The sequence below is a fragment of the Macrobrachium nipponense genome, chromosome 30 (assembly GCF_015104395.2).
Source record: "Macrobrachium nipponense isolate FS-2020 chromosome 30, ASM1510439v2, whole genome shotgun sequence".
Taxonomy (NCBI): Eukaryota; Metazoa; Arthropoda; class Malacostraca; order Decapoda; family Palaemonidae; genus Macrobrachium; species Macrobrachium nipponense.
In genome coordinates, this window is record NC_087218.1 from 41254783 (window position 1) to 41276899 (window position 22117).

A 22117-nucleotide genomic window follows, 5' to 3' on the forward strand; every position below is an offset into this window, starting at 1 on the left:
TTAATTACCTGATATTTTACGTTCGGTGACATGAAATAAATTGACAAATTAACAGGTAATAATGCAAAATTGCATTTTTATACTTCATCATTATCAGAACTGGTGACAATTCTTTTTAATGGCGGGAACACTCAAATAGGCATATTAAACAAAGCAGTGTTATGAAGCAGTAAGAAATAAAACGACGGTATTAATGGACTCGCCTTTCTTAGGTGATGATAGAGCGGCCTCATCTGAGGACCAGATTTAATTGCGATGCCAGTTAATTCTATCGATCAGTCGAGATGATCGGATAAGGAGAGAAAATAGCAGCTTTTAGAAAACTTGAAACAAGATGCTCCTCGCCCGAGCATCACGCAATTCATTATCTCCAGGCCCTCTGTTTAATTCTCGATAGGCCTCCCTCTGTCCTAATTAAGATAAAAATCTACTAAACAAGGCCTGTCAAGACATAACAATGACGTTTCCTCCCCTTCTTTTTTTTTCTTTTTTTTACTTTTTGTTCTTTGTCTGGCTATTCAGAGGTTAACAAGAGGGGTCCCTTTTCCTGGGACCTTTCCATCATCTCCCCATCATCTCCAGGCCATCTTTGTTTCTTGGCGTAGAACAACAACAACAACAACAACAACAACAACAACAACAATAATAATAATAATAATAATAATAATAATAATAATAATAATAATAATAATAATAATAATAAAGAAAAAAGAAAAAAAGCGGCTCCTTCATAATCCGCATGCCGACGAAGAAAATCATATTTTCGGAGGTCATATTCCGAGGCGAAATCTCCTGATTACAAGAGGAGGAGAGGGTCTAATAATCTCACGAAAAAAAAAGTAAATTAGAGACTTGAGAGAGGAACCTAAATACCAGAAGAAAAAGTTAAAGTGCAGCAAACATTTTCAACATTAATAACTGCAAAAAAAGTAAATTAGAGACTTCAGAGTCCTAGGAACCTAAATACTGGAATAAAAGTAAAAGTGTAGCAAACATCTTTAATATTAATCAATGCAAAAAATAAATAAATAAATAAACATGGAAGATTCAACTTTAATGGTACGGAGTTATTAGATGTAATATTTTCAAAAGATAAAAACAAACGTTTACCCTGAGAATACGTATATCACGCAAGAAAAACGTCTAACACTGATATTAAAACCCCACCATACTGGGTACTTCAAATCCTATCCTTATATCAGACTGTGAGCACAAAACTTAATCCAAAATGAACGAACACTTAAAAATGGCCTTATATATGCCATCATCTTACACAACACCCTTCCACATAATGGAAATATAAAAGGGAGAACTCAATACATGTACACAGAAAAAAAAAACAATATATATTCACCATGTCCAAAGCAAATGTTAGAGAAGAAATGTCAGCTTGAATAGTAGGACGCTCGCGAGTCACAGATAGCAAAGCTTAACAAATTAATATCAAAGACACATTTGACTTGTAAGACCCTACAGATCGATATCCAAGGTACCTTTCCAGAGTTGGATGGAGACCAATCCATCGATATTTACGAGTTGATATGGAAACAACAAACACCAGGATCTAACAGACGGGTACTTGACAACGTGACCACGATCCACCCTTAAAAATTTGAATGAAAAACTCTCAAAAAGACAGCAACATGAAAGAACGAGAATTAAAAAAAAAACCTGTCTGGATGAAATTATAACGCTCCAGACGACAATGATGGATATATGACTTGCAAAACAAGAAATTACAGTTCCTCCTGGAAACAAAAGATAAAAATTTTACCTTCTGGAAACCAGCATCCTGGAAATCCCAGGTTATACCTGTGACTTTCTAGCAAAGGGGGAAAAGGATGATCTCACATTAACCAACAATGTAAACACTATCCACCTAAAAGCCAAGGTTTAAAATACGACACGGAAAGCAAGTAAGACAATATAACTTCTTGAGAGTTAGGGGAGAAAGATAGTGTGCTGAGGATGGTTGGTACCGGTACAGATGATCTATTTCTTAGGCCAACTAATTTTTACACTAAGCCAACTAATTTTTACACTAAGTCTTCAGGACAGGTGTATGGAGAGGCTAAGGTTATGCAAATTTTCTAAACGGGGTTCATTCAAGATTCAACAGTTAAAAGTATGAGTATCTCCATTGTCTTGTTATACACTTGATCCAACCCTCTTAGGAGAAACGACTTTATAAATTTATATATATATATATATATATATATATATATATATATATACTTATGTATACTTATGTATATAAACAACTAAATACAGATATATAAATAGATATATATACATTAATATATATATATATATATTATATATATATATATATACTATATATATATATGTGCGTGTGTGTGTGTGTATTAATATATACACATTATATATAATACATATAGTCTATATACATACACGATATAATTACTCATTTATCCTGATATTACATTAGTAGCCTACACACGTTTATGTGATTATATAATATATATATCAATAACATATAATATACACATTATAAATAATATATATAGCCTAGTCTGTATACATACACGATTACTCATTTAGCCTGATATTACAGGAGTAGCCTACACACGTTTATGTGAAAAAAACTGAACTATTAATGGTCGTAGATGCAATTAACCGAATTCAAAAACTGAAAGAGAAATTTATTTTGCCCACGGAAACGCTGAAAAGGACTGAATGATTCATCTGTGACGTCATCAAGCGCATATTTTGAGATCGTCAGCAACAAGAGGCTTTGATGAGAGTCGCAACAATAGTCAGATCAGGATGCAACTGCATTAGAGCTCTAAAAAAAATAAAAGTTTCTAAATACACGTCGTCACAGACCAATAGGTAGGTCACAAAGAGGATGATATCATTCTGGTTTCGAATTTGTTCAATAAATAGCTCATGTTGACGTCAATCATTAAACTCTCTCTCTCTCTCATCCTCTTCTCTCTCACTCTTCGTCTCTCTCTCTCTCTCTCTCCACGAGACACACACACACACACGAAAACACGCGCAATGTGTGAGTGTGTGTGTATATAAATATATATATATATATATAAATATATATATATAGACATACGTATATTATACACATATATCTAAGTATATACATAATTAATATATATATAATATATAGTATTATATCTAAAATAATATATATATAGATATATATATATGATATATATATATATATATATATATACACGGTATTGTACAGAGAGAGAGAGAGAGAGGAGCGAGAGAGAGAGACGAGAGAGAGAGAGAGAGAGAGAGAGAGAGAGAGAGAGAGAGAGAGATAGGATTTAAGTAAACTTTCTTAAACACATTCAAGTAATCTCGAGTACCTTTTGGTGAAACCTACTACAGTTACATAAACATTCCAAAACATTTGAAATTCTGTACACGAACCAAGCAAATAATCGGTGGTCATTTCAGAGTATTGTCAATTCACAAGCAAACATTTGACATAGTAGCACATGCCGTTCTATTTGCCAAAATAAAGCTGGCCAAAGTTGCAAAATCATCTAATCGACTACAAAACGCTTTTGGAGTTTTTATTAACTTGCGACAGTTGGCATCATTAAATTATAATGATAAAATATTTATGAACAGAAACTTTCATAATTATTTTCATTATAATATCCAGCCAATAACAACATTTTCAATAATGTTGTACATAAAAGTGGTAAAGATAAAACGTGATGTAAAAACAATAAAAATGAGAAAAAAAATTATAAACAGAAATAATTATCAAAAGACCATGAACTTACGTCGTCGCATCATCAAAGACACTTGAAACGTAAATATCATGAAGATTCATATATAGGTAACCTCAAATATTAATTGCAGTGATCATCAGTTGACTTATCTAAATTCTGAAGGAGATTAAAATGATCGTGTTACTGCAGCAGAGGAAAGCGTAAGAGATATCTGAGATAAAAGGGAGTATAAGTAGATACAGTGAGCAGCATCGGCTCAGATACAAAAACGAAAGCCAGCTGTTTCCCTTTGAGATAAAAAAATATAGGATAGGGAAGAGCAAGTAAAAGTTACTGTTTCTATAATCATTACTAAAAATTATCAAACATAAGGCCATTAGGCCTAACTTGAGGAACGAACTCTTTCAGAATACTATGCCCATGTTCAAATTATTAAAGCAAAAATATGAAGGAAAATAAGCCCAACTGATGCCAAGCGCAATCAGAGAAAACGGATTGTCAATCAACGTAATTATAATCTTAATAATTGCCAAATCGTTGCAATTATAATTTTTAAGAAATAAGATAAATAATAACACTTCCTATAGCGCCCAGAATCCACATATCGGCAGCAATTGCTCGAAAAAAAAAAGTTAAAACAACGGCGCATGGGGGGTTTGAAATGAAGTATTGCAGCCTCTTTTACCCTGACCGGCATATGAAAGTCCAAGATCATAATATATTAGCTTATCTCGAGGGAAAGTATGGGCAGAGTGCTCTCATGCTGATCGGCCATTCATCAAATGTATATGTGGATCAATAGTTCGTGACCTTATGAATCACGTGCGTAATTTCTTCGTGGAAGTGGGCACAGCTCCGAAAAAAATAAAGGCTCTTATGAATATAATTATATTGCGTCATTGAACCAAATATGGTAATTAGGATTATAATCAACATAAAAAGTAATCATGATTCAGACGATATAAAATATATATATATATATATATATATATATATAATATATATATATAATATATATATATATATATATAATATATATATATATATTATATATAGAGAGAGAGAGAGAGAGAGAGAGAGAGAGAGAGAGAGAGAGTGTTTACTGTTTACAAAGCTGCTATATTATACAGACCTTGTGCCCGAGCAGGACATTGTTCCTTGTACAGCCCGTTTAAAAATAAATCATGTAAGTTAATTTCCGTGAGATCAATAAGTACGTCAAATCATCCGTACATGGGCAATGACACATTTTTTTTACATCGCAGCTGCTAACTTCGAAAACAAAGCGTAAATGAAGAAATTGCAGAAATATAGTAAATTTCCTGGACTTGCCTTTAACAGTCTTCCGAAAACGAAATGTTCATGCACACTAATATCCGTTAGGATAGGTTTTCGTACCTGGTCCCTTAAAACATTAAAGCAAGGAACAACAGGAGAGTCCAAAGCACTATCATCATAAAACCATAATGAAAATTAAACAATGCCATGTTAGCCAGTGAGAGCACCTTCCTTTCACGTTAATTAACTTCTGAAATTAACTCCACAGCTCTGGGCCAGCTGAGTTTCTTCACAAGATATGGAAATATGGTTTTCTATAATGGTAATGAGGACAATGTTGATGAATACATCGCCGGGCTCTCTCTCTCTCTCTTCTCTCTCTCTCTCTCTCTATATATATATATATATAATATATATATATATATATATATATATATATATATATATATATATATATATAGTGTCTTAGCATACATCTATCTTGATGGTTCAGTGGTCCTAGACACTGTCAATCGTCGTCTCTGAAGCAGGAATCGGTTTGAATCCAGCCACGGATGAAGCTTTATCATTTACAATTCCCGTTGGGTGTTGAAGATATTTGTTGCCTAAAAATCGTGATATATGATATATATATATATATATATATATATATATATATATATATATATATATATATATACATATATATATATATATATATATATATATATATATATATATAATATATTCAGATATACAGAACTTTCAATTCCAACCAGACCAAATCGCATCTTTTTCTTAAAAAGAAAAAAATCCAAAAACCAAAATAAACAAATAAAATAAATAAAATGAAAAAAAATTCCAGCCACCTAATGTGATGGCGAATCCCACCCCACCCACCCACCCACCTTTACCCATCCCTCCAACAATTTAACGACGCAGATACCCCGATCCAAACCTAACCAGATGCCCTTAACTAATGACCAATGCTCCGTAACTGACAACTTTAATGGCGTATTCCAGATGCCCGAGTCTATTTCAGCTGGTCGATATAAAAAGAAGAAGAGGGACGTTGCAAAAGGACGGTTTATGCTTCATCGTCTCGATTCACCACCAAGAGCAATCTGGGGGTGGTCCCTGACGACTAGTTTGGATCTTATTGATCGTTTATTTTGATTTTACTACATTTACTGATCTCATATATTAACTCAGGCTTCGCTGTTATTGAAGAGGCGAGGCTCTGTATTTGTTGCTGCACTTATTCGAAAAATCAGTAAAATGCATTTCTGCCTGTTACCTAAACATCAGTTTTATTTCAGATTACTTCATAATCTAACAGTTGCTTAAAATCAGCTATAACTACATTTACGAGTTATGAAACCAAGTAATTTTACTTACTGCTAAAAGGTCTCTATTTTTCTTAAGAAACAAAACCAAATATAACATAAATATCATATAGCTTTTTACATAGTATGAGCTTGATGAGAGCGCAAATCCGTATTTAATAGAAGACACATACTATTGAACAACTGAAATATATCTATAACTTAGGAAAAGAAAGTAAAATCAATTTTGCTGACTAAGAGTAAATATGGGAAGTTTAACTTGAAATGAGAGGATTGAACATCGTACAGAACGAGGCATAATGCACTTATAAACAAACATCTACGTACAGGACTTACCTTAAATTTACGTAAAACTGTGTAAAACTGTATATAGTACATAATATAAGAGATAGTTGAAAAAATCAATGTTAAATGTTATGAAATAATTCATAGTTTAGGTTGCTTTTTCTATCCTAATACTACATACATACATACACACACACACACACACACACACATATATATATATATATATATATATATATATATATATATATATATATATATTATATATATATATATATATATATATACGTATATATATATATATTATATATATATATATATATATAATATATATATATATATATATATATATATATAATATATATATAAGCTGTCATTCCAATTACCACCAGTAATACCTGAGTCAGGGGTCAGGCCCAAAATCTCCCCCTGGGATGTTCAAAAAGCATATGTGCCGACAGGAACTGACACTTCTTATAGGGTACCCGTCCAAGCTCTGACCAGAAACAATACACAACTATATCTATATCAACATATCGACATAATAAGAAAACCCTCCCCAAAGGGCATTGGACACAACAGAGGACACCTCTGTCTGAAAGTATGCAAATGAGATGCTAATATGTAGGGTCACACCCGAGAAATTATATAAAAGAGCACTGTGAAATTTAAAACACACAAATAATCAATCCTGTTTAGCATAATCGCCTCTATCCATAATAAAACATTTCTGCAAACACATAAAAACTAATATTTCGTGGGGGATATCCCAAAAACGAAGAGGGCGTATCCACTGTGACGTTTTGCGCGAATGAATATCAAACGCAATTGGATATCTAGCGCATGTCTGTTGACATGCGTATCTTGGCAAACAAAATTTGCTGTGGCAATTGAATTTGGAACTGAGAGAGAGAGAGAGAGAGAGAGAGAGAGAGAGAGAGAGAGAGAGAGAGAGAACAAGGACATATTTACACTTGTCAATATCAATATACATACATAAATGTGTGAATGTATGTAGCCTATGTGTACGTATGTATGTATGTGTGTATGTGTAGTTTGCAGGAACACAGATCTGGGATGCACAGTGCAAATTCAAATTCTTCATTTTCTTAAATATTTGTGAATAAAGACTACTGGTTTGTATTTTATGTTTTATCCATCTATTACAATATTTAGTTTTCTTACGTCCTTCGTAACTGCTAAATTAAACCCCTGGCCTTTGGAACTGATACTGCAACGATGGTTACCAAAGTTGCAACAGAAAATCAGGTGATGTTGACAGCTGTGGCCTAATGAAGTTTGTCGTTTCCCTGCACTTGCTTGAGATGTTTTGACACGGGATTTTATTTATGTTTATCTGTGTTCTTGGTATATATTTCAGTATTTTTGTTTCACCTGTCCTAGAAGGAAAAAACCTTATCTTGCTCTATTCACATCGTGTGTGTACCGTGAGAACTTATTCCTTTTTATAATTATAAAAAGGAATTGCTTCGTTATCAAAGCTCTAATTACTGAAAGGACGGACGAACATTAGTGGATACACTTCCACGCCACATTAATAAACCACTTCAACCTTGTATCGATCAAACGTTTCCATGGCTATAAATGACTTCTGGGTCTTTCAAAAGAATTTCTGTGGTATGTGACGCTACAGAATGTGGTCAGTATTTCCGGTCACTGATGAGAAACATCTTGTAATATATATGAGCGGTCTCTTTCTCCCGCTCTCACGTTCAGTACGTGTTCCTATGTTTTCTCTTTCAAAAAGCGTGATCTGACAATATTCAACTCCTCAAACTTCGATTTCTCTCGATACGAATTCCACAATGAATATGTCTTTTAGAGAAGGGCGCTCTCTCTCTATCTTACCCACACAAAAGGGACCCCTACGTCTTTAACACATCATTATCAATTGAAAGCGTAGATATCACCCGACTTGCATTCCAAAGGCACGACAGTAAATCACAACCTACGCTTTTCAATGCCATTTAAGGTGAGCCCTTGCCGACAAGTGTCTGATTTCTGGAATCGCAAATGCTGGTCTACGTGCTTGTGGCGGGAAAATGCGATGATGACAATGGAGAGAGAGAGAGAGAGAGAGAGAGAGAGAGAGAGAGAGAGAGAGAGAGAGGGGTGTCCATACTATGCGACGGACGTAAAACATTCAGTGCCTTACAAATGGTTTCATTCTGGTGTAGTGGGATTAGAATTACCTCGTCGAGGCCTTCTAGAGAGAAAGAGAGACCTTACCTTACCTTACAGCTCGTTCGGGTTGCCCCAGGTCCCTCAGTGTGAGGCACCTCTAATGTCTTAACAGAGAATTGCTAATGCATCTTCCGGTATATTTTGCATCTTCCAATCATGGATGGTCTGGGATGCAACTTAGATATTTTTCGAGCCTATTCTTAAACACATCTACGCTCACTCCTGATATGGTTCTCAGATGAGCTAGCAACGCATTGAATAGACGCTGCATTATCGACGCTGGTGCGTAGTGGATTAATGTCCTTTGTGCTTTCCTTAGTTTTCCTGGTATAGTTTCGGGCGTTATTATTCAACCTCTGCTTGCTCTTTCTGATATTTTTAGCTCCATGATGTTTTCGACAATTCCTTCTATCTGTTTCTATGCCTGTATTATCAGGTAGCGTTCTCTTCTTTCTAGACTATTTAATTTTAAAAATTGTAGTCTTTCCCAGTAATCAAGATCCTTAACTTCTTCTATTCTAGCTGTAAAGGACCTTTGTACAATCTCTATTTGTAACAACATTCCCATTTTTGCTTTGCATTTTGCCAATAGTATTACTATTTGATCATTACATAACATATTCCAATTCTACATCACACCAAGGTCTTTAATTGCTTCCTTATTTGTAATTGTCTCGTTATTAGGTCCCCTGTATGCATATAGCATTCCTTCTTTATCTCCATAATTTATTGATTCAAATTTATCGGAGTTTACAAGAAGTTACATGGATTGAGATTTCTCAAAGACTTATTAGTCCATCCGAGGAGACATCATTGTTCATTTATCTCTAGGAGCAGGTTTTACAATTCATTCACAGTGATCAAATGATTTTGTCTAGCTTTCTATTGAACTCTTCCACACTGCTGCAGTTTAGAGAGAGAGAGAGGAGAGAGAGAGAGAGAGAGAGAGAGAGAGAGAGAGAGAGAGAGAGAGTACAGATGATGGAACCCAGAGTACGAGTGGAAGTGAGAGAATATGTGATGATTCTCTGAGTTAATCGGCTCAAAGGATTCCTAAGGAGAAGGACCTTCCCCAGAGGGCAACAAACGAAAACTGTGACGGAGATGTCCTTGGAACGGTCACGGACATTTGCAGGAGCGAATGATCCTTAGATCGCAATCGAGTTTGGGGGGTGTGGAGTTTCAAGATTGGGGAGTATTTTGAAGTGCTTTTAAAGAAGTTTGCACATGCATGCAACTATATGCAAACCTACAACAAACATAAACAATCTAAACCGTGGCATCCAAAGTAAGGTATATACAAGTTTGTAGTTTGTTTTTTATCATCAGCAAATAAAAAAATAAAATGAATTCAATTATTGATATATATATATATATATATATATATATATATTAATATATATATATAATATATATAATATAAATAAATAATAATAATAATAATAAATATGGCCTTTCCATATGGCCTACATGGAAAGCAAAACCCTAAAGATTTCTCTGAATAAAATAAAGGATTTCTAGAACCTAATTAACCACACAAAAAATAAATTAAAAAAAGGTAACATTCAAAGATATTAGGTTAACAAAACAAAAAAAAAAGGAGAAAAAATTACAGGGTTGAAGATGTCTGCACCTGTAACAAAAGGCTGGCCTAAATTACAGCCACCAGTTGAAGAAATGACTGAGGTAACCGGCCCTCGGGATTATATATATGTCTCAGCAGCAGTCGCAGCTCGAACCCCTCCCTGAGTATGATCGTTTGAAGACTGAGTCTCTTCTCTCTCTCTGTTTCTGGAAGTGCCGGGGGCAAACAACGAGACACCCTTCCATGCTGCGTAACGATATCTGCCTTCTATAAGTACTACAACTTTATCTGGAAGGTTATCTGTCACCACTTCTCAAATGTGGCTTTAGATTTATATCCGTTTCAGGGAATATATGTGAAATGACCAATTCGCTTAGGAACATTTGAGCTGAAATAGTGAATAATCTACACAGTTTCGCCGTGTTTGGTACCAGCCCCTGGGGAGTCAAATGTATTTCGCCGTGTTTAGTTTTAGTCCCTTGGGAGTCAAATGTATTTCTCCGTGTTTAGTACTAGTCCCTGGGGAGTCAGATGTATTTCGCCGTGGTTAGTACTAGCCCCTGAGGAGTCAAATGTATTTCGCCGTCTTTAGTACTAGCCCGTTGGGGATCAAATGTCCCTAAGTGCATTTGATCCCCAAATGGTTAGTTCTGGTACATATTTTTGTATTAAAATGTACTACCATACTTGATTTCTTCTCCCAAGTTCCAAATTAAGAACCGGATTTTCTATGCTTTATATTTCTTCTTCTCAGATGCGTCCGAAGTTTCTACACTAAAGCCATTAAAAGTTATTAAACCTACAACTGACGGTCATTTTCGTCCAGAACCAACGCTGCCCAACGTCGTGTCTAGCGTTGCTTTTCTACGTTTGTCGAAAATAATAATAATAATATAATAATAATAATAATAATAATAATAATAATAATAATAATAATAATAATAATAATAAAGCCAACTGGACCCTGAATTCCCACAGAGAACTTTCATTAAAATTGCAAATGCAAAAAATAAAAAGTAAACAAATGCTAAACATAATTTCAAAGAAAGAATATAAAAACGCAATGCTAAACCCATCCAAAAGGTAACGAGGCATAAAAGCAATCCTGAACATGTTGAATGAGACACGTAAAAAATGTCAACGAGATAAAGCAGGCAATAGTACTAGGAGTAGTAGTAAATGAATAAAAGTGCGTCAAATAAAAACGGAATAATAAGAATGGACACAAAATCCGAACCAAATCAACCTTCCTCCTTTCTGAGTTATACCATTTGCAAATCCAATCCCGTCCGAGTTGCTCTTACCGTCTTGCAACCGAGGAAACTCAACCAGGACAAGGATCTCACCATCTGCTGCTGAGGCGTTTACGATCTTGGGAGTTCAAACTTAAACTTTGTGAAGAACAGGCGTCCCGAAATAAAGATTTTTGTGAAGACGACGAATTTAACACGAAAGATAAACAAAGGAGTGAACGAAGAACCTCGTGATGTGAAGTTGAACAAATGCTAACAGTAAAACGGGTTCAAGGTCTACAACAAATAATCCTCACATAATTTAAATGTTTTTCTTCCCATTTGCTGCTAACAAGATAATTTTACATAACATTTTATTTGTATTTTTCTTCTGATTTTTCGTATAGTTTTTACATCCTTAGTCATTTTCAGTTTTATTTTTTAAAACAGCACAAGAGAAGTGACGAAACATTAAAATAAGGACGTATAAATAAGCTTTGTTTGTTCCTCGGCCAGGAAAGTTACCCGTCTATTAGTCCGGGAGCTCACAGAGATTTGTATTACATCTCGAGTACAAAAGGTTTGATAGCTAAAGTCATCAGCTGGTGTGATGGGGACCTCCGAATGGCCATTCTTAAGTTATGCCGTTGGTGCGTTGAGTAGGGGGCGCTGCAGAAACTGGCCCCCAAAACAGGTTTAAATTACATATTGGAGTACATCAATCAAACCTGTGATAACAGTTTCGTTTTGGCACTGTGATTAAAGATGTGCCATTCTTAAAAGGCGCAACTATCACATTTAAATCACAATTTGAGTACATCAATGAAACTTTGTGGAAATATACCTTAGAGCTTCCTGATGAAGGATCAGTAATATATATATATACTATGTGTGTGGGTGTGTGTGAGTGTAATCAATATAGACAAAGCTCCCAGCAACTGGATAGGATTGCACGTTTACATACATACATATATACATACATTCATACATACGTGCAGACAGACCGAGGAATAGAATCTAATGTTACCCTGAGGGCACAGCCTCCTTCGTTTTTGCCGAAGCACTATATACTTTCTCTCGAGCGATTCCCCATCGACCGAACCGAATTACTGATCCTTCATCAGGAAGCTCTAAGGTATATTTCCACAAAGTTTCATTGATGTACTCAAATTGTGATTTAAATTTCACAGTAGCGCCCCATTTGGACCCTTCTTAAATGCGTTTTGCACCAATTGCACCATTTAAGAATGGCACATCTGTAATCACAGTGCCAAAACGAAACTTTTATCACAGGTTTGATTGATGTACTCCAAAATGTAATTTAAACCTGTTTTGGGGGCATAACTTAAGAATGGCCATTCGGAGGTCCCCATCACACCAGCTGATGACTTTAGCTATCAAACCTTTTGTACTCGAGATGTAATACAAATCTCTGTGAGCTCCCGGACTATATTGGAGATTTGCCACAATTCACTAATAAGCTTTTATAACGCAAGATGAAATGGGTACACTGCTAAAAATTAATGTAAACACATAATATGAACATTTACACATACGATTTACTTAGAACGTGCATGCATTTTGGACTAAGGATAAATGGCCGCATGCATGCTACGAATATGAAATACTCAATGATATTGCAGAAATTCCACGGAGTTTCAGATTTTCAAAAGATATCAGCAACAGTTTACTGATTTCTACTGAACCGTTTATAAAGGCCTACATACTTATATATAAACGAAAACTTCACATTTACGATAAGCTGAGACCTACATTTCATAGAATATTTTTTTAAATGTTTCCATTATAACTTAAAATGACACAAACATTATACGTATATAATATAGCTACTAAACATTGTCATTTATCAGTTGCTGTTCAGGATAAAGTAATATTGTGTGAGAGAGAGAGAGAGAGAGAGAGAGAGAGAGAGAGAGAGAGAGAGAGAGAGAGAGAAGGGCGAGGATTAAGTTCCTAATTGCTGATCCATGTCCCGGTAATCTGTACAATGCGAAGACATTCCTGCCTCTGCCCCACCCCACCACTAACACATCTCTCTTTGAGTACATATAAGAAAAACCCACCCAAATGACAGGCTTCTCCACTTGACAATATGCAAATATCTAATTAAAATGGAGATACAATTTAGATGTCACATCTCTATAATCGTTTAAAGAATGGGTTTTAATCAATATTGTGACTGACTCCCAAGAATTGATAATTATTTTATAAATAAATAATCTTCATTTTCATGTCTTTCCAATCTACGGGACAGACCATTTACCGAAATATCATTCCTCAAATGCTGCACATTCATGTAAAGAAGTTTCCCTAACTGTATTTCCTTGCAAGTCAAACAAGTAAGTCTACTCGGTAAAACCAGATCAAAACAAAGGGTAAGATAAATGTATTTTCGATGACTCGGGTAGAAAGATAGTACTATATAAAGCAGGGGTTCTCAAACTTTTTAACTCCTCGACCCCCCTATGAAATTTCAAATTTTCTAACGACCCCCTAGACTATCATTTAAAAAAAATGTCAGAATCAATTATAGTAGTATTAGTTTAGTGCTTGACATTCAGAATTATAAAAAAAAAAGTAACACCTAGTAAGAAAAAATGTTTGGAACTAGATGTACGAGTATATGTAACTTAATTCTCACACACGTTAGTTATTCATCGACCCCCTTTTGGCCCCCTGACTATTCATAGACCCCTTGCATGGTCCTATTGACCCCTGGGGGTCGATATCGACCACTTTGAGAACCCCTGATACAGAGGATAAGCTGGTCGTGATGTGCCTCGGCACTGCACTGGTGAGTTAATGGATAAGCTGGGTACCAGAGATGCGTATTGAAGGCGCTTAGTACAGATGCATAATAGATTAGCTGCATATAATTATGTATACCGGATGAACTGGTTATAGTGACCAGTGGATGAGAAGGGTTTAGAATTGAATTGAATATAGAATTTAGGCCAAAGGCCAGAATATGAAAGGAGGTACACTAAATGGGACGAAAGGGGTTGCAGCTAGGGGCCGAAGACACGCTTCAAATATCCTCAAGTAATGCCTACTGTGAACCGCATAAGGTCAACTGACGGCACTAACCCCTTACGGAGAGAAGGGTTTAGATATGTTCACTGAATAGTTTATAGTGTATATATATACCCAGTATGTACTTTGAAAATGCAGTATAAAAATGTATGCTAACTGACATGGAAGAATTACCAGAGGATGAGCATTAGGTGAGCTCGGTTAGTATGTTATGTATATATTAGTTTTACCAGACCACTGAACTGATTAACAGCTCTCCTAGGCCTGGCCCGAAGGAGTTGATATTTTTACGTGGCTAAGAACTAATTGGTCACCTAGCAACGGGCCCTACAGCTTATTGTGGGATCCGAACCACATTATATCGAGAAATAAACTTCCATCACCAGAAATAAATTCCTCTGATTCTGCGTTGGCCGAGCCGAGAATCGAACTTCTGACCACCAGGTTGGTAGCCGAGCGCGAAAACCAGTACTCGGGTATAAAGAAGTATATATAACTGTTCTTCGGTTAATGATGCACAATTTATTGGGTATAAACGTGTATATACTTTGCAATCAATAAACACAATGACGCATTATTTCATAATCGTATATACATTTTGTTTTCAGCAGTGAGCAGAAATACATATGAAGAAATTGCGGCAGAGAGAGAGAGAGAGAGAGAGAGAGAGAGAGAGAGAGAGAGAGAGAGAGAGAGAGAGACTATGTTGCATTACCATTCCATACTACTCTAACAAGTGGTAGTTCATTTTTTTTTATCTCAAACCAGGGAGTGAACAGAGCAACATATGAAGACAAATTACGGAGAGAGAGAGAAGAGAGAGAGAGAGAGAGAGAGAGAAATTACATAGTATTACCATTCCATATTACTCTAACAAGTGGTAGTTCATATTTTTTAATCTCCAACCAGCTTAATGCTTCGGCATTACAATACACGCATGCATGCACGCGATTAGTATTGCCAAATAGACTTTCCAACACCCTTCTCTCTACCTCTCTCTCGCGGTTATAAGCGATATTCATGCATTAAAAAACAAGTTTACCCACAAAAAATGAAAATATTAATAATCATCCAAACACACAATACTAATTTCGATTGAAAGTTGCCGGTACAACATAAATTTCCTTCCATCAGAGATTTACCTACTAACTTACCCGGTGTGTAAGACTCTCTCTCTCTCTCTCTCTCTCTCTCTCTCTCTCTATCTCTCTCTCTGATGTACATTACAGCAAAGAAACGTAACGTATTCCTACAATTTACTCGTCAATTAAAATCATGAAGTTACTGAAAATGAAATTTTAGTTTCATTCTCTAAATGCACGCATTTACATCATATAGGTATATGATTAATGTGAAGTACTAGAAGGCTTCTGCCAGATGATTATCAGAATATATACAAACATTTATGAATGCACATATAATATCAGCCAATATCAGTGAAATATCATGACACCATCATCTAAATATAAAAACATGTTGAGGATGTCGTAAGGCCAACATCTTAACTTAATAAAAAAAAATAAACACTTGAACAGCAAAAACTAAAGAAAGCGGGATTTCAACGAAAGATATGCTACTTACTCTCTTGAAAATCAATACAAAAAATTACTTACATTTAATGCAACACAAAAATCCATGGTTTTGTTAATGTCTATAAGCCATTGAACAACTTTCATAATGTAACGTGAAATGAACATATGCTTACTTAACTTTTCCAGATTCTTTCTAATGCTACTATTCAGATGAGGAACGAAACACGAAAACTCAACTGGATTATGAAAATCAAAAATTGGTTAATCCTAATTGGCCAAAACCATGAACAAACCAACTAGGCCCAGTCTGGGATACATGCCAACATCCCCATGGCCGTGCGAGACAAACAAATGCAATTTCGTCTTTCCTTATCTACACAGTTTTAAAGAAAATGAAAAGCTTATCGAACCCTTTTCCTCACCTGCTTCTCATGAGGGCGGGACCGAAACATCTTCGCGGCTGAAAATCCTCCTCTCCTGCACTACAACTGGTCCGCGGCGCCCCTGGCCGCGCTTAAACGTTTCTTTCATTATCCACCGACTACATGTTTCCTCATTTACTCGATATCATATCACAAAACCCAGCTATCTCACAGACACCACCATACAAATATCCACGGGTGTACGCACGAGAGGACAAGCCTAGTCTATGACAAAGATGACAGGACAGGCAAGTACACACAACCTCTCTCTCCACTATTCACTCATAATCTGCTGGAGATGTTCCAACAATGCCGGGACCCCATGAGTCTGGCGGGGGCTTGCGCAGACTTTTTAAAAGCACCCAGCTGCCTCTCTCTCCTCTTGCCGCCCCGATTTCAAGTTCACATTTACTGCTATATCTTTGCTTTTACATGTAAGATGCACTTTTTATGTCTCATATGACCCAACAAGTTTTGACAATACGTCACAATAACTTTTGACCAAAAGATAACATGAGGAAACGTTTATTAATAAAAACCGTTATGAATGTTCCATGCTTTGCCTGAAACGGATAAAATCAATGATCATCACTCTTCGCACATTGTCTCGTAGCTTTGATGCTCTACTTTAACGGTACAATTTTGGCAATGAACTTGCATACGCTATGGTGACTTACCCTCAAATAAACAAATTAACCTTTCAGTCCGTGGATAATATAATCATTTGCCAACTGACATTTCCTGGAGGCTTGAGAAGTAAAATTACACGTAATGAATTGTTTTATGTTAATATTCATGATGTTCGACTGCTCGTTCTTAAATCTTATACCCTTTGCCTTAGAAGACCATGAATGACAATTCCTAATTTGGTAGGATATTGGTCAGTTATCTTCAGTCAGAATAAATTTCGTTGACCAGTGATTTCCTGAAACCTTAGCATCAGCCAAAATCTGTTCATCCATACAGCACCAAAACGCCAGCGAGAAAGCGATACGGGAAACCTTAAAAATTAGGTAGGGAAAAAAGATGTTCGGGTTACATTGACCACAAGAAGGTAGTGCTAGCCTTAAGGGATAAACTTTAGTAGATTTTTTTCCATTGTTACGTATAGGGCTAAATCAAAAACAGGATTTTCAACAGAAATGGCAGCACAAAAAAATAAGCAAGGATTTAATAGGAGAAGAAAGAGAGCGAAAAAAATGTACTATCGCATCGTGAGGATTGAAACCAAAGAAAAACGCAGCGTTGGCAACTTGAGTTCTGGTGGCAATTTCTTCCCACGGCCGGCACGGCGTAGCGGAAACTGCTGCCAAATTATCTGAAGAAATTGCTCATTAATATTACTGAATTTCAAATTCCTGTTTACCAGTTATAAATAAAATCTCGCAGGAAATACTACAAGAGCATCCATCTCTGTTGAGAAATCGCAGTATATTATACGGAGAGATTTAGGGAAGGTATTCAATAGATCCCATTCGTAATATCAGTTGGTGCTGCCTGCCAGTTGTTCCAGAGGAGCCCACTCGACGTGCCTCCAGGCTACGCAAAAGGTTGTCTCCCTCCCTTCCCTGTCCCCCAACATCCCTCCCCCAAAACACACCTCGGAGTAACCCACCTCACGAGTGTTCCTCCTCCTCCTGTTTTCTTATTTCAGGCATAGATAGACACCAACGTTATCATTCCGTTTGCTAAGGGAAAACAATTTCCTTTAGATATGCAAAGACGTCTTTTTGTGTAAAAAGATCAGTCAATTCGATTCTGATTCGAATTATCCGAGACTGAAGCGAATAACCAGACGCCATCAGCCTGTTCTTATCTCGCACTCGCATCTGATTGGAATGTAATAACATTAGCCCGCACCAGCACGATTTCCCATTTTGCTCAGCTTCCAAATCTCTGCTGCTCTCAACTTGCCAAACCAGGAATCCCGGGATGCAGCATTTAATGGTATGAAATATGGTAAAAACTTGTAATACTATCTGCGTCTAAACTATCAAGTTGAGTTTCTCTGACTGAATGCATATCAACATCATTGGATCAGTGCATATATTAATATGATTCATTACCAGGCAATATTTCTCATGCACAATAACCTTGAAAGTTGCTGGAGTGGTACAAGGCATATTCGGTTACTCCTGTGTACCCAATACAAGACATACTGGATTAATTTGAGAACTTGCAAACACAAGCAACCTGTCAGTAAGTTATCATCTGCTGATGCTTCATTATAACTCTTGGCTTTTGTATTGCTATAGCAGACTGCCCACATTCTATGCATTTGAATTTATGACGCACATGAATCATTTATGAATTCAATTATGGATAAAATATGGCCATGATCCGTGACTAATTGGCTTTCGTGTCAAATAATGATTTGCATAAAGAGCTTATCTTATTAGGTTCTGTGAGAATCATCATTTATATTTCTATATGCCTTTTCTTTCCAGTTATTTATTTATTCTTGAGAGGTAATTTCTTATATACTGAGGACATTAGATAGAAAGACTTACTTTAATGTGTTGTTACTGTTCATGGCCGGTTTTCTTTATTTATTTTATTTATTCACTTATTTATCTATTTATTTATTTATCGGTGTTTCATTTTGAGACCTAGTTTAGGGAGGATAAAATCATGTCGAGATAGAAAATACTTCTTGCGAATACGAAATTTATTTATTTATTCATTTATTTATCTACCGTTATTCATTTTTCTATTTCAGAGTTTAACGTTTCCCCGTTTCCATTTCATGCCGAAATTCTCTCTTCCTCCTTTATTAATGCAAAACTCTGAAACTATAATATTGCCACTAAAGTACATTACCTGCTATAACCTTTCCAAACCAAAACACGACTGAAGAGAAGTCGATGAAACTTGGCAGACGTATCAATTAAGTGACCCTCTTGAAATGAAATTGTTTCTGGAGAAATCAACTCTGAATCGAGATCATCTCCATGACAACAGTTTACCAACTCTGAATCGATTTCTAGCGAAAGTTAGTCGTCTCTAAAAGTCAACTGACGAATATATTTGCCGAGTTTCATTAGGATCGTTCCGGCTGGTTAGGCTGAATCCATAGGTCCAGTCAATTAATCAGTAATCAAAATCCGATGTACCAATTTTTTTTAATATACTGCAATTATAAGCACAGGTGAAAGCATCCAGCTCATCAACCAAATCCGATGGCACATTCCAAGAGTCACCTAACCTGGAAAGGAAAACTTCAAAGTTGACTTATCCTAACAGACACTGGTGGAAACCTCCGTCTAACTTCCATTTTTGGATAACCTTCGATATATACTTTCTCTTTTCATTGCCAGTCAGGTTTTATGACCTTACCCGATGAAAAGGACGTTGTCATGGACACCTACAGCAATTTCAGCACCACTTCCTCCACGGCGTTCATGATATAATTCATTTCAAGGCGACTCCTGAGTGTTAGAATGATCTTTCACAAGAAAAATATCGTCGTTGTTACTGCGACAGTTTCTAGTTTTCCCCCATGGATTTCAATCATGCCCACAGTTGGAGAAAGAAATAGTTCCTCGTTGGACTAGTGGGTTACGTGCTCGACTACCGATTCAGTAATCCGAAGTTCGCGGAATCAGAGGAATTTATTTCTGGTGATTAGAAATTAATTTCTCGATATAATGTGGTTCGGATCCCACAATAAGCTGAACGTCCCGTTGCTAGGTAACCAATTGGTTCCTAGCCACGTAAAAAAAAATATAATCCTTCGGGTCAGCCCTAGGAGAGCTGTTAATCAATTCAGTGGTCTGGTTAAACTATGATATACTTGACTTTTGGAGAAAGGAATGAGAGAAGTGAAGGCAGTGAAATGGAAAAAATCATTAAAAGAGCTACAAATCCATAATAATTCTCACTATAAAGAGAAGAAATGAGAGACGTGACCTTCAGAGGTGAGACAAAATCAGTGACGAAAACAAATGAGGGAAATGACAGAGAAGAAAGAAGAGTTAGTCAAAAGTCCTAAAAAAGGATAAAACTATGAAAGAAGGAAAGAAGTTCAATGGACACAGTTCGATGTAAAAAAAATAATATAATCTTTTGATAAATGACAAAATTGGTAAATGATGGAATTATGAAATGAAGAATCGCACTGGAAGACTTAAATATGAAAAGAAGTATCTCGTTGAAAGAACGCTCTCTGGTACAGTTCTTTTGGAACCAATGGCAATTTATACAAGAACAGCACCAGACAAAATATGGCTGAAAACATGAAAAAAAAAGAATAATTTGAATTAATATTTATACTACATCATTATTATGAGACAAAATAGAATTTTTTATTTTTATTTTTCTTTAAGCAACGACTCAAAAAAACAGGGGTGGGGGGCGGGGGCGAAATGGCAGAGATTATTGTGTTGCGTCTCTCACCAGTACCCCTCTCAGGGAATATAACTAATGGGTGAGAGAGTATTATAATTATAGGTAATCACAGAGACTAAAGAAATAAACCCGCTAATACATTACACCTCATTTACTGCGGATCGTGCAAAAAGTCGAATTTCTCCTTTACACCTTTTAGGGGGCGGCGACGGTCGCTGCTCCTCGCTCTGAGGTCACCACATAAATAAACATGGAAACTCATCAGCGGTTCCCGTCCAGCTTTTGTCGGTTGGAAATGAGACAATCAGTAAGGATTTATGCATCCAGTAAAAAAAAGAAAAAAAAGTCTCTTTTTGTTGGATGGTACAGATGAAGGTGGCTTTATGCCACCACAGGCCCTTCCACAATGGCAACCCGTCGTGAATGATAAAGCCTTTTGTTAGTATACATACAGACGGCCTTATGCCAGCACGGGACTTCGTGCAACTGCAGCTCGTTAGTGATGGTTGGGTGTTGGGTTGGTATAGATCAGGGGTCTCCAAACCTTTTAATGAGGGCCACATTATATATTTTACACATCTCTGCGGGACAATGGAAGAAAATAAGAAGCTTCAGTTTCTGTTTCATTATTTCAAACTCAAGTAAAGCAAACGGGGGGACATTCAAAACAGAATTCGTTGGTATTAATCAAGATAAACCAAAAATACACCTTCCTATATTTCTATGCAAGAACACTTGAGCTTTAAGTGAGTGGCTGGGACCACTAAAACGAAGATTTGTATGGCTTTTGAATATTACCTGCGGCCCGGAAATAGTCCCCGAACCATAGTTTGGAGACCCCTGGTGTAGATTAATCCAGCCTTTTGCCATCATGGGCTAATGGATGATACCAGCTCGCAAGTATTGGTAAGACGCTGATGAATCAAACACGTCTAGTGTGGACCTCTGGACTCGTTCGACCAATCAAGACAAGCCCCTCTGACTGGGCTTCAACACCAAATCGAAGGATGAGAGAAGTGCCCTTATCTACTGGCTGCTCTAGGAGCAAGAGCCCGTGCTGACATAAAGGCCAGCTTAATCTCAAACAAGTGCTCCAGTCGGTGGATGAAAAGTGGGTTCTTTCA

General features: G+C 36.3%; 1 protein-coding gene across 2 annotated transcripts in view; it reads right to left on the minus strand.

Moving 5' to 3' along the window:
• The window catches only part of LOC135202465 (vang-like protein 2), a 455973-nt gene that overhangs the window by 158817 nt on the left and 275039 nt on the right, over nucleotides 1-22117 (minus strand). Inside the window, exon 1 of one of the 2 annotated variants that reach the window (XM_064231870.1) lies at nucleotides 16647-16946. The exons of the other annotated variant lie outside the window; for it this stretch is intronic. The gene's annotated coding sequence lies outside the window, so the exon portion shown is untranslated. Of the gene's footprint in view, nucleotides 1-16646; nucleotides 16947-22117 lie in introns of those variants that run through there. 2 annotated transcript variants of the gene reach the window in all.